This window comes from Desmodus rotundus, chromosome 7 (assembly GCF_022682495.2).
Source record: "Desmodus rotundus isolate HL8 chromosome 7, HLdesRot8A.1, whole genome shotgun sequence".
NCBI classification, from domain to species: domain Eukaryota; kingdom Metazoa; phylum Chordata; class Mammalia; order Chiroptera; family Phyllostomidae; genus Desmodus; species Desmodus rotundus.
In genome coordinates this window covers 113,432,821-113,441,998 of record NC_071393.1, presented here as the reverse complement: position 1 = coordinate 113,441,998, position 9,178 = coordinate 113,432,821, and the positions used below count along the sequence as shown (strand labels likewise).

The following is a 9,178-nucleotide window of genomic DNA, read 5'->3' as shown; positions in this document are numbered from 1 at the left end:
CAGAGAGCACACTCAAACTGTACAATCAAGGAGGGTTTAAGGGATTAATCTATTTATAAAGGTGTGGGTGAGGTTCAGGGAATTGGAAAGGAAAATGCAGTACCCTGGAGGGAGCAACAGTGGGATTCTCTCACCCAGCCCCCATGCGTGCAGGGGCAAGGGGAAGCAGCAGTGCACAGCTGCTTAAAGAGGAAGGGACACTCCCCTCTCCTAGGAGCTGTGACCTTCAATAGAGAGAAGCAGCCAAGGCGTGGTCACCCATCAGGGTGGGAACCACAGCAACAAATATCTCAACCTCACTCTTGCTTCTCTTCAGTCTCCTCCTGGTGCTGCTGCCTAGTAGCTAAGAGGCCAAGCACTGATTTCATCCATAAAGATCATTGGTCCAGGCACAGCAAGGAGTGAAAAGGGGGAGAGAACGAATAGAAAAAGGCAAATGAAAGATAATTCTATACATTGGCACACCATTTAAGTGTACTGTACAGGTTGCTAATTACCTGCATAGTACAGGTAATTTAAGTGTGTGACTGTAAATTATTTTATGAAATAATATCTTCTTTAAGCACTTTCAGTTCACAGTATTATTTTTATATATCCTGATGTCCACTTATTAGGTTCGCTTCCAGAAAAACCATCCAAATTAAATGTTAAAATAGACTGGCTTCCTGGCCCACCCAAAGTGAAAAAGCAAGGTGGGCTTAAGCCTTCTGAAGAGCGCATTCCAAATGCTTTGCATAAGCAATGTTTTGGTTAATGTTTTCCCAGTGTGGAATTTTATTTCACTCACTCAGATTTTTCTCCATCATTTTTTGTATGTTCCTTTTTTCCATCTTTGCTCTCTCCTTTCCTCTAGGGAAAAAGGGCTGCTTGGGGCCTTGGCCAGGTGCTCAGTTGGTTAGAGCGTTATCCCAATATACCAAGGTTGCAGGTTTGATCCCTGGTCAGGGCACATACAAGAATCAAACAACAGTGTGGTAATTGCTGGGGGGAGAGGAGTATAAGGGGAGTAAATGGTAATGGGGGGGAAGGAAAAAATACAATAAAGATTAAATTAAAAAAAGAATCAACCAATAAATACATAAATAAGTGCAACAACAAATTGATGTTTCTCTCTCTCCCCCTCTTCCTCTCTCTAAAAAAACACTTTTAAAAAGGGGGGGCTGCCTGGCTCCTACCTCCATCAACAGATGCTTGGAAATAATGTGCCGTGGCAGCTTTTCAAGGACTTTTCTTTTCCTCCCTCCAGAGAGAAAAACAAAAGGGTAAGGATGGCTTCAGGGATTGGATCCTAACGTGGTTTTACTGGCATTTGCAGCTGTTTCTGGATTGCAGAAGTCACCGAAGGGAAACAATGTGCTCAGGGCCTGAAGGAAATGGTTTGGCTCCAATCTGTCCTAAGTCATCTGGGGAGGAATTTTCTCATTGTTGCAGAGATTTCGCACCTCTTCACAGAGAGTGTGTGTCAGGGAGAAGCATGGAAAAATCACATATGAAAGGAGCAAAGAAGGCAAAGGTAAAAAATAACTGACCTTTCTCTGGGCACAAACCATTCTGTGGGCTCTGGCCTAGAGGTATGGCTCATGAATGGTTCACCATTTATTTCTAAGAGCCTGAGGACTGAGTAAGTCAATGAGATTTCCATTTTCACCCAGCAGGCAAAGTAAAGACTGAATTTATAGAAGCAGGTGGCTCTAGTTGATAAATGAATGAGTGAAAACGGTCCAGGGGAAGGTTTTCAAATGATATTTATGTAGGAGACTCATTTTGGCTTCTCTCCAAGGGTGAAAAATCTTGATTTATGTGCTTGAGTATTGCTGGCCCTATAGACAAACAAATAAATCCATCTATGCCTTTTCACTTATATATATGTATTATTGGTACTACTTGAAGAAGCTTCTGAAACTCTGTTTTCCTCCCTGGTTACTATTCCTGCCTGTGATCTCTGTGGAAGGGGCCAGTAGAACACTCTGCAATTAGACCAAGATCAGGCTAGGTGGGCAGCTGGAGTCACCTACCCAACATTCATTCCAGCTTCTCCTGCTAGATATTTCAGTTTACTTTTAGGTGCACACACATTCCCCCTTCTTTTTTACAAAGTTAGTGCTAGCGATTGACTTGTGTCCCCCTAAAAAGATACTAAAGTGTTAACCCCCAGTGGCTATGAATGTGACCTTATTTGAAAATAGTCTTTTCAGATGATCAAGTTAAGATGAGGTCATCAAGGGTGGGCACGAATCCAATAAGACTGTGCCCTTATAAAAAGGGCAAATTTGGACATAGAAACAGACATGCATAAAGGAAACACAGTGTGAAGATGTAGGGAGAAGACTGCCATCTACAAGCCAAGGAATGCCTGAGGCTACCAGAAACTAGAAGAGAGACCAGGAAGATTCCCTCTCACAGCCCCAACCCTGCCAAAACCTTGATTTCAGATTTCCGGTCTCCAGAACTGTGAGAAAAAAATTCTGTTATTTAAGTCACCCAGTGTGTGATGCATTGTTACAGCAGGAAACTAACAGTTTAGTTGATGAAATCTGATATCATCCTTTAATTTCTTCAATGAAGAAACTGAGTCTTAAAAAGTAACATGGCTGTCCTGACTGGGTAGCTCAGTTGGTTAGAGCATTGTCTCCATACACCAAGGTTGCAGGTTCGATCCCCAGTCAGGGCACATACAAGAATCAACTGATGAATGCATCAGTGGGTGGAACAACAAAATAGATGTTTCTTTCTCTCTCTCAAATCAATTTTTTAAAAAAAGTAACATGGCTTATACAGTTAAAGAGCCAGTCAGAGCCAGGGGTAGAGCTCAAAATTCCCAGATCATCCCTCCACCCACTGTTACAGCTCGTCTGATTTGGATAAATTACAACAGGCTCAAAAGGATAGAGATGATTTCCCTGTTGTCCAGTACATATGCTACTAGACTTTGAACACTTCAAAGAAGACTTTGGCATGGCTGGTTGAATCATTTGCCACAGGATTGAACTCAGTCTCCAGAGCTCCCTCCCCTTTCCAGGAGGTCAGGCTGATAGCACAAGGTTCAAAGCCCCAGCTCTCTAACTGCACAGTTGGTCTTTCTGGTTCAAACAGCCCCTCCCTAGCAGAAACTCAGGTGTACTCCTAAGGCCTACGGTGAGTAACAAAAACACTAGCACTCAAGAAATCCCAAGGAGTTAGAGTCTCCCTCCCAGGAATCAGGGATAAAGTGCAGTCAAATTCTTTATCATATATCACTACCTAACAGATTTGATGTGAGATTAACACATTTAAAATAGCATGGTACCTGCTAGGCACTCAACAAATGATAATTACTAGTTATTATAAACTATTAAGAAAAGGTCACTGTATAGCAGCTGTGTAATACCACATGTAAAAAGACACTTAACAAGGCATTTGATGATGAGATTACTCCATCCTTTTGTAAAGTTTCTGTTTACTAAAGTTGTTAGATCCACATGGAATTGGTACCAGGCTCTCTCTGCAAAATAATGACCTGCTAGCAGATCTTTTAGTTGTGGGAGAGAAGGTATTAAATGGGAAAAGGCCAATTTTGTTAATGATTATGTTGACACGAATACATTTTAATTTAAAAAATTTTAATTCATAGGATTCAAAGAGGGTTAAAATATAGATCTATGCTCTTTCTTACCAATGGCCTTTTGTGCCATTGAGGATGCTTGCAAAAACTGTTGCCTCATTTGCTCGAAAGATTTCCTACCTAAGCATACCATAATTTCAATAAATCTAAAATCTCCCAGACTGGGTTCTTAATTCAGGAAGCCTATGATCACGTTGTTGGAATTTTGAGTGTTAGCTATATCACTAGTGGTAGTTAATGATATGGAAACTATTTTCTCCTATATAATACTATACACTGAGATGATGTAATTTTACCTGAGCGGTTCCAATGCAGAAGAATAATGGTTACAAGGAAGTTCTCCAAAATGCTATGGGTGACTGTGTTAGGATGGTGGAAATAAGGATCATTTATTACCTCTTCCTGAGCTCCTGTCTTGAGGGAAGTCCCAATTCAAAAAGGAGTTGGGATTAGGAGATAAGGGACGAGGACAGACCTCAGCCTTGGACAACTGGGTAGAGCCAAAGGAACACAGATCTGGATGGGTGGACCCAGGGACAGGAGCCAACCAGGAAGATTCCCCTAAAAGGTAAAGAAATAAGAGCTCCCTAAGGGTTTTGTGTATAGTTATGAGATTCATCAGACAAAAAGAAAGAGGGAGAGAATGAGGAGGAAGGTGGAAGACGACGGGAGAATGTCAACGAGCTGCTTGTCAGGACACAGGACACGTCTAGATCAAGAACTGGTCTGCCAAATGCAGAAGTTATTTTCATTTTACTTAACGGGTTTATTAGACAAGCCGACTCTGACATTGGCTATTTTCCTAATCTCTACTATCTGCATTTCCATTGCCTTTCAGTCTCCGATGGAAAATTAGCTCCAGTTACATTTTGTTAAATGAACTAGCTTCAGTGAACTCTATTAAGTCAGCTTCATAAATCAGCTTCTCTGTGTCTTACTCATTTATTCTGCTCTCTCCCGAATTCTCCCCCACTTATCTCTTTCCAGCATGGAGTTATCTATGGCTGAACACAGTGTCCTTGGTCACAGCACCCACTGTTACTAAATGTCCTCATTACTATCTTCCCTCAGTCCTTTTTCTTAATTCTCCTTCCCAAAGTCTTCATTTTAGCGGAAGGTGTTTCAGATGCCATTTGGTTCTCAACTCTGCCTCCAGACTAGACTCGGGACCAAATGTTGTTACCTAGGTACTTCTCGTGCATGGCTCTGCTTTGTCTATACTCTTGGCAAAGCTCTTTTTCTTTTTTTAAGGATTTTATTTGTTTATTTTTAGAGAGAGGAGAAGGGAGGGAGAAAGAGAGGGAGAGAAACATTGATTGGTCATCTCTTGCACGTCCCCAACTGGGGACTTGGCCCAAAACCCAGGCATGTGCCCTGACTGGAAATCAAACTGGTGACCCTTTGGTTCACAGGCCAGCACTCAGTCCACTGAGCCACACCAGCCAGGGCTCTTGGCAATCTTCTTCAGGCAAGAAGAAGACATATGGTGCATTTCTGAAACAAGAAACCCTCATAGAACATGTCATGAAATTGAGACTCTCAAAAAATCTGGGGGCTGGAATTAGGTGTTAATGGTGAGAAAACTGTTAAGAGGGACTGAGGGCCAAACTTAGACAAAATTGTGAGGCTGGCAGAATTTATCTTTAGCCCTACCACTCTCCTTTCAGCCCTCATCACCCTTTTCCAAGTTTTCAGCATCCACATACTCGTCCTAGATGTCAAGTCCCCCTTCACAGGCCTGCCCAACCTGGACAGCCATTAGATTTTGGGTCTAATTGTTTATGCTTATGCTTATTCAAATTTACATTGTTATCTCACAGACAATTAAAAAAAGAGCAAAAGATTTGAGTACATCCTTCCCTGAAGAAGATAGAGGGATGGCAAATAAGTACATGAAAAAAGGACCGACAGCATTGGCCCTTAGGGAGATGCAAACTAAATCCACAATGAGATACTAGGGCTCATTTACCAGAATGGTGAACTAAATTGCCATTTACATTTTTTAATTTTTTAAAATTAAATTATTTAAAATTAAAAAGATTGTGCTAAGTATTGGCAAGAATGTAAAGCAATTGGAAGACCTATTCACGGCTGGAGGGGATGAAACATGTTACAGCCACTTTGGAAGACAGTGTTGACAGTTTCTTAAAAAGGTAATGGACATGGAGACAACTGTACTTGGACAACAATTTTTTCAAAAACGTAATGTACAGATCCTTTTGTAGTTCCTAAGCATGATAATTGGGTGTTTATGCTCTTGTGTGAGATGTGTCTCCCTCAAACCTTGTTACGACATCGGCACGTTACCTGTTTGATGTTAAAAAAAAAATAAAGGTAATGTATATGTGTGCACGTATCACATGACCTGGCCATTCCACTTCTAGATGTTTACCAAAGAGAAACAAAAGCTTTGTCTACACAAAGACTTGTACACAAAGGTTCCTAGGAGCTTCATTTGCAATAGCCCCAAAGTATAAATAATCTGTATTAGTCTACTCAGGTTGCCATAACAAAATACCATAGACCACATGTCTGAAACAACAGAAGCTCATTTTCTCACAATTTTTGGCGAGGTCCGAGATCAAGTTTCTGGCAGTGTTCGGCCTCTGGTAAGGGTTCTCTTCCTGGCTTGCAGATGTCTGCCACGTCTTCCCAGGGCCTCTCCTCTGACTGTGCGGGGCATGGGGGTGGGAGCGGAGAGAAGGCGCTTGAGTAAGTGCAAGAGTTCTCTGGTGTTTCTTTTATAAGGACATTACTTCTCTCTGATTAGGGACCCACCTTATGACTTCATTTTATCTTTTTTTTAAAGATTTTATTTATTTATTTTTAGAAAGAGAGGAAGGGAGGGAGAAAGGGAGAGAAACATTGATGTGAGAGAAAGACATCTATTGGTTGCCTCTCATTTGTACCCCAGTTCAGGGACCTGGCCCACAACCCAGGCATGTGCCCTGACCAGGAATCAAACCAGCAACCTTTCACTTTGTGGGATGATGCCCAACCAACTGAGCCACACTGGTCAGGGCCACTCTATCTTAACCACCTCCTAAAGATTCTGTTCCCAAATTTAGTCACATTGGGGGTAAGGGCTTTAACACATGACTTTTCATGGGGGAAAATATCAGTACACAGCATGACCCCAATGTCCATCAATAGGAAAACATAATTCTGGTATATTGGTACAATGGTATGCTACCCAGCAATTAAAAGGAATAAACTATTGCTGTACTCAACACTATGGGTAAAACTCAATCTAGAGAGTGGAAGAAACCAGACAAAAAAAAAAAAGGTACATACTAGGTGATCCCACTTATATAAAATCTTAGAAATGTAAAGTCATTGGTAGCAACAAGAAAGCAGATCAGCAATGGTCTGGAGATGGAGAAAGGGGAGAAGGTCAGGAGGGAGGGGTTACAAAGTGGCATGAGAAAACTTACGGGGTTGGTGTATACATTCATTATTTTGATTGTATTGATGCTTTCATAGGTAATAGCTTCATCATCATATTATCTTCTGTAAATATGCACAGCTTGTTGAGTTAGTTATGCCTCAGTGAAGCTGTAAGATAATTTGCATTCAATTAGCCCTCACCTGGACAGGTTGAAATCATTTTAGCAACATTGACTTATCTTAGTTATCTTGTACAGAACCATTTCTGGCTCTTTCCTCACTTGTTGGCCTCCTTGTCAGAGCCAATTTTTTTGTTGTTGTTCTGTCAAATATTGAGAGGTCTGCCTATAAAGACAAACAACAATGAAGGCTAGAGAAGTATTTTTTTAAATATTTTATTTATTTATTTTTTTAACGGAAGGGAAGGAATGGAGAACGAGAGGGAGAGAAACATCAATGTTTGGTTGCCTCTTGCACACCCCACACTAGGGAACCTGGCCTGCAACCCAGGCATGTGCCCCAACTGGGAATTGAACCGGTGATACTTTGGTTCGCAGGCCACTGCTCAATCCTCTGAGCCACACCAGCTGGGGCGAAAAGTATTTCCTTTTAAAACGCATTTTGAAATCTGAAGAAAATTACTAAATTCATTTATGTGGTTTTACTTATTACTCTATAGTAACTGTCTTTGGAGAAATGATATGTCAGCCTGCAGATGCCAGCATATCACCTGAGAAATCACTTGTGCATGAATGTATGATGTCTGACCTGTGCGCCTGTGCATGGACGCACAGGCAGCGATCACCTAATGCGTCTTCCTTAACTGCAATGATTAATAGTCTGCGACTGCAGTTGTAGTTTCAGCATGTATTCGGGAACATATCCCAGGAGTCTGGGTATCAGCCAGGGACTGGGCTAAGTCTCCAAGCTTCCATGCTCCGATGTAGATGTTTCTCGCCACCATCCCCCTAGACAGCAGGGGCTAGTGGATGCTGGCTGATTCTAGCTGTGACAATAATAGATAGCCCTTGTGTGTGGACTGGTAAAAAAGAGCTACCTCTCACTGTGAGAAGCACAGTCACAATATTTTGCACCTCCTGCTATCAGGAGGTGGAGTCTATTTCCCTACTTCTTGGATTCGAGCTGGCCTTGCGACTTGCTCTGACCAATGGGATGTGGCAAAAGTGACATTGTGCAAGTTCCAGACCCAAGGGCTAAGAGCACCTGTATCTCCCCGGTGGCGCTCTTGGCACACTCCTGCAGCCAGAGGAGCCTCTGCTAGACTCCTGAATGACATCAGCTGGAGAGAAGCTGACAGCAAGCATCAAGGCCCCAGCCCTGTAAGTGAGGTCATTGCTGTTAGACACTGCTCCAGTCAACCCATCAGAAGATTGCAGGCTCATGAGTGACCCCAGTGAGATCTGAAGAACGGTCGCAACTGCAGAATCACGCACCAACAGGTGGTTATTGTTGTTACGTGGCTATGTTTTGGGGTGGCTTATTATGCAGTGATAGATGTCTGCAATGCTCACCCCATCGCCAGCCACGTGTGAAACATGAGGCCAGTGAGCTCCTCAGAACCAGTGTCTAGTGTTTTCACCACCCTGTGGCGTAACAGCAGGCCAGTCATTTACCATCTCCTCCTCGATTATTTTGCTTTTGAAATGGAAACAACGTCCCGTATTTCAGAGGGTGTGTTGAAGAAATTATTCTTGTAGGATTTTTCAATATGCAGTTGTGGGGGAGTGAAAGCTTTAGCTACATATTTAGAAAGTGGATTTACTTTGATCGTTTTGGCTAATAAGATTTCTCTCTTGAGACTGTCCTTAAACAGACTTAATGTCGTCGGGCTGTTCTGGTTTTACTAGCAAGTAGTCTTCAGACTGATTGCTGCCTCTTCCTTCTTGTCTATCCCCACCCCCTACTTCTATCCCCTCCCAATGCCCTTTCTGTCATCTTTGGGGCAGGAGCCCTGGGGCAGATGTTGCAGCCTCGTATACCTTTTATCTGTTTCATTTAGGAAAGCCTGTATCTTATTTCTACACCTCTTGCTCCTGGCACAGGGACCTACGTGTAAAGGGTGCTCGTTATATGTTAAATGATGATACTATTGAACTCCCAATGCTTGGATAGAAGGACCTAAGGAAGGTAAAAATTAATTAAAATTTCATTGATGAGAGAAGGTGACCT

At 42.3% G+C, this 9,178-nt stretch overlaps 1 non-coding gene across 1 annotated transcript; it reads left to right on the top strand.

The window, feature by feature from the left end:
* The first annotated feature begins 5,814 nt into the window (after positions 1 to 5,814).
* Positions 5,815 to 5,918, top strand: LOC112312124 (small nucleolar RNA U13). The gene has a single exon (XR_002975566.1). It is a non-coding gene; the product is annotated as a small nucleolar RNA U13 (small nucleolar RNA).
* The last annotated feature ends 3,260 nt before the right edge of the window (positions 5,919 to 9,178 follow it).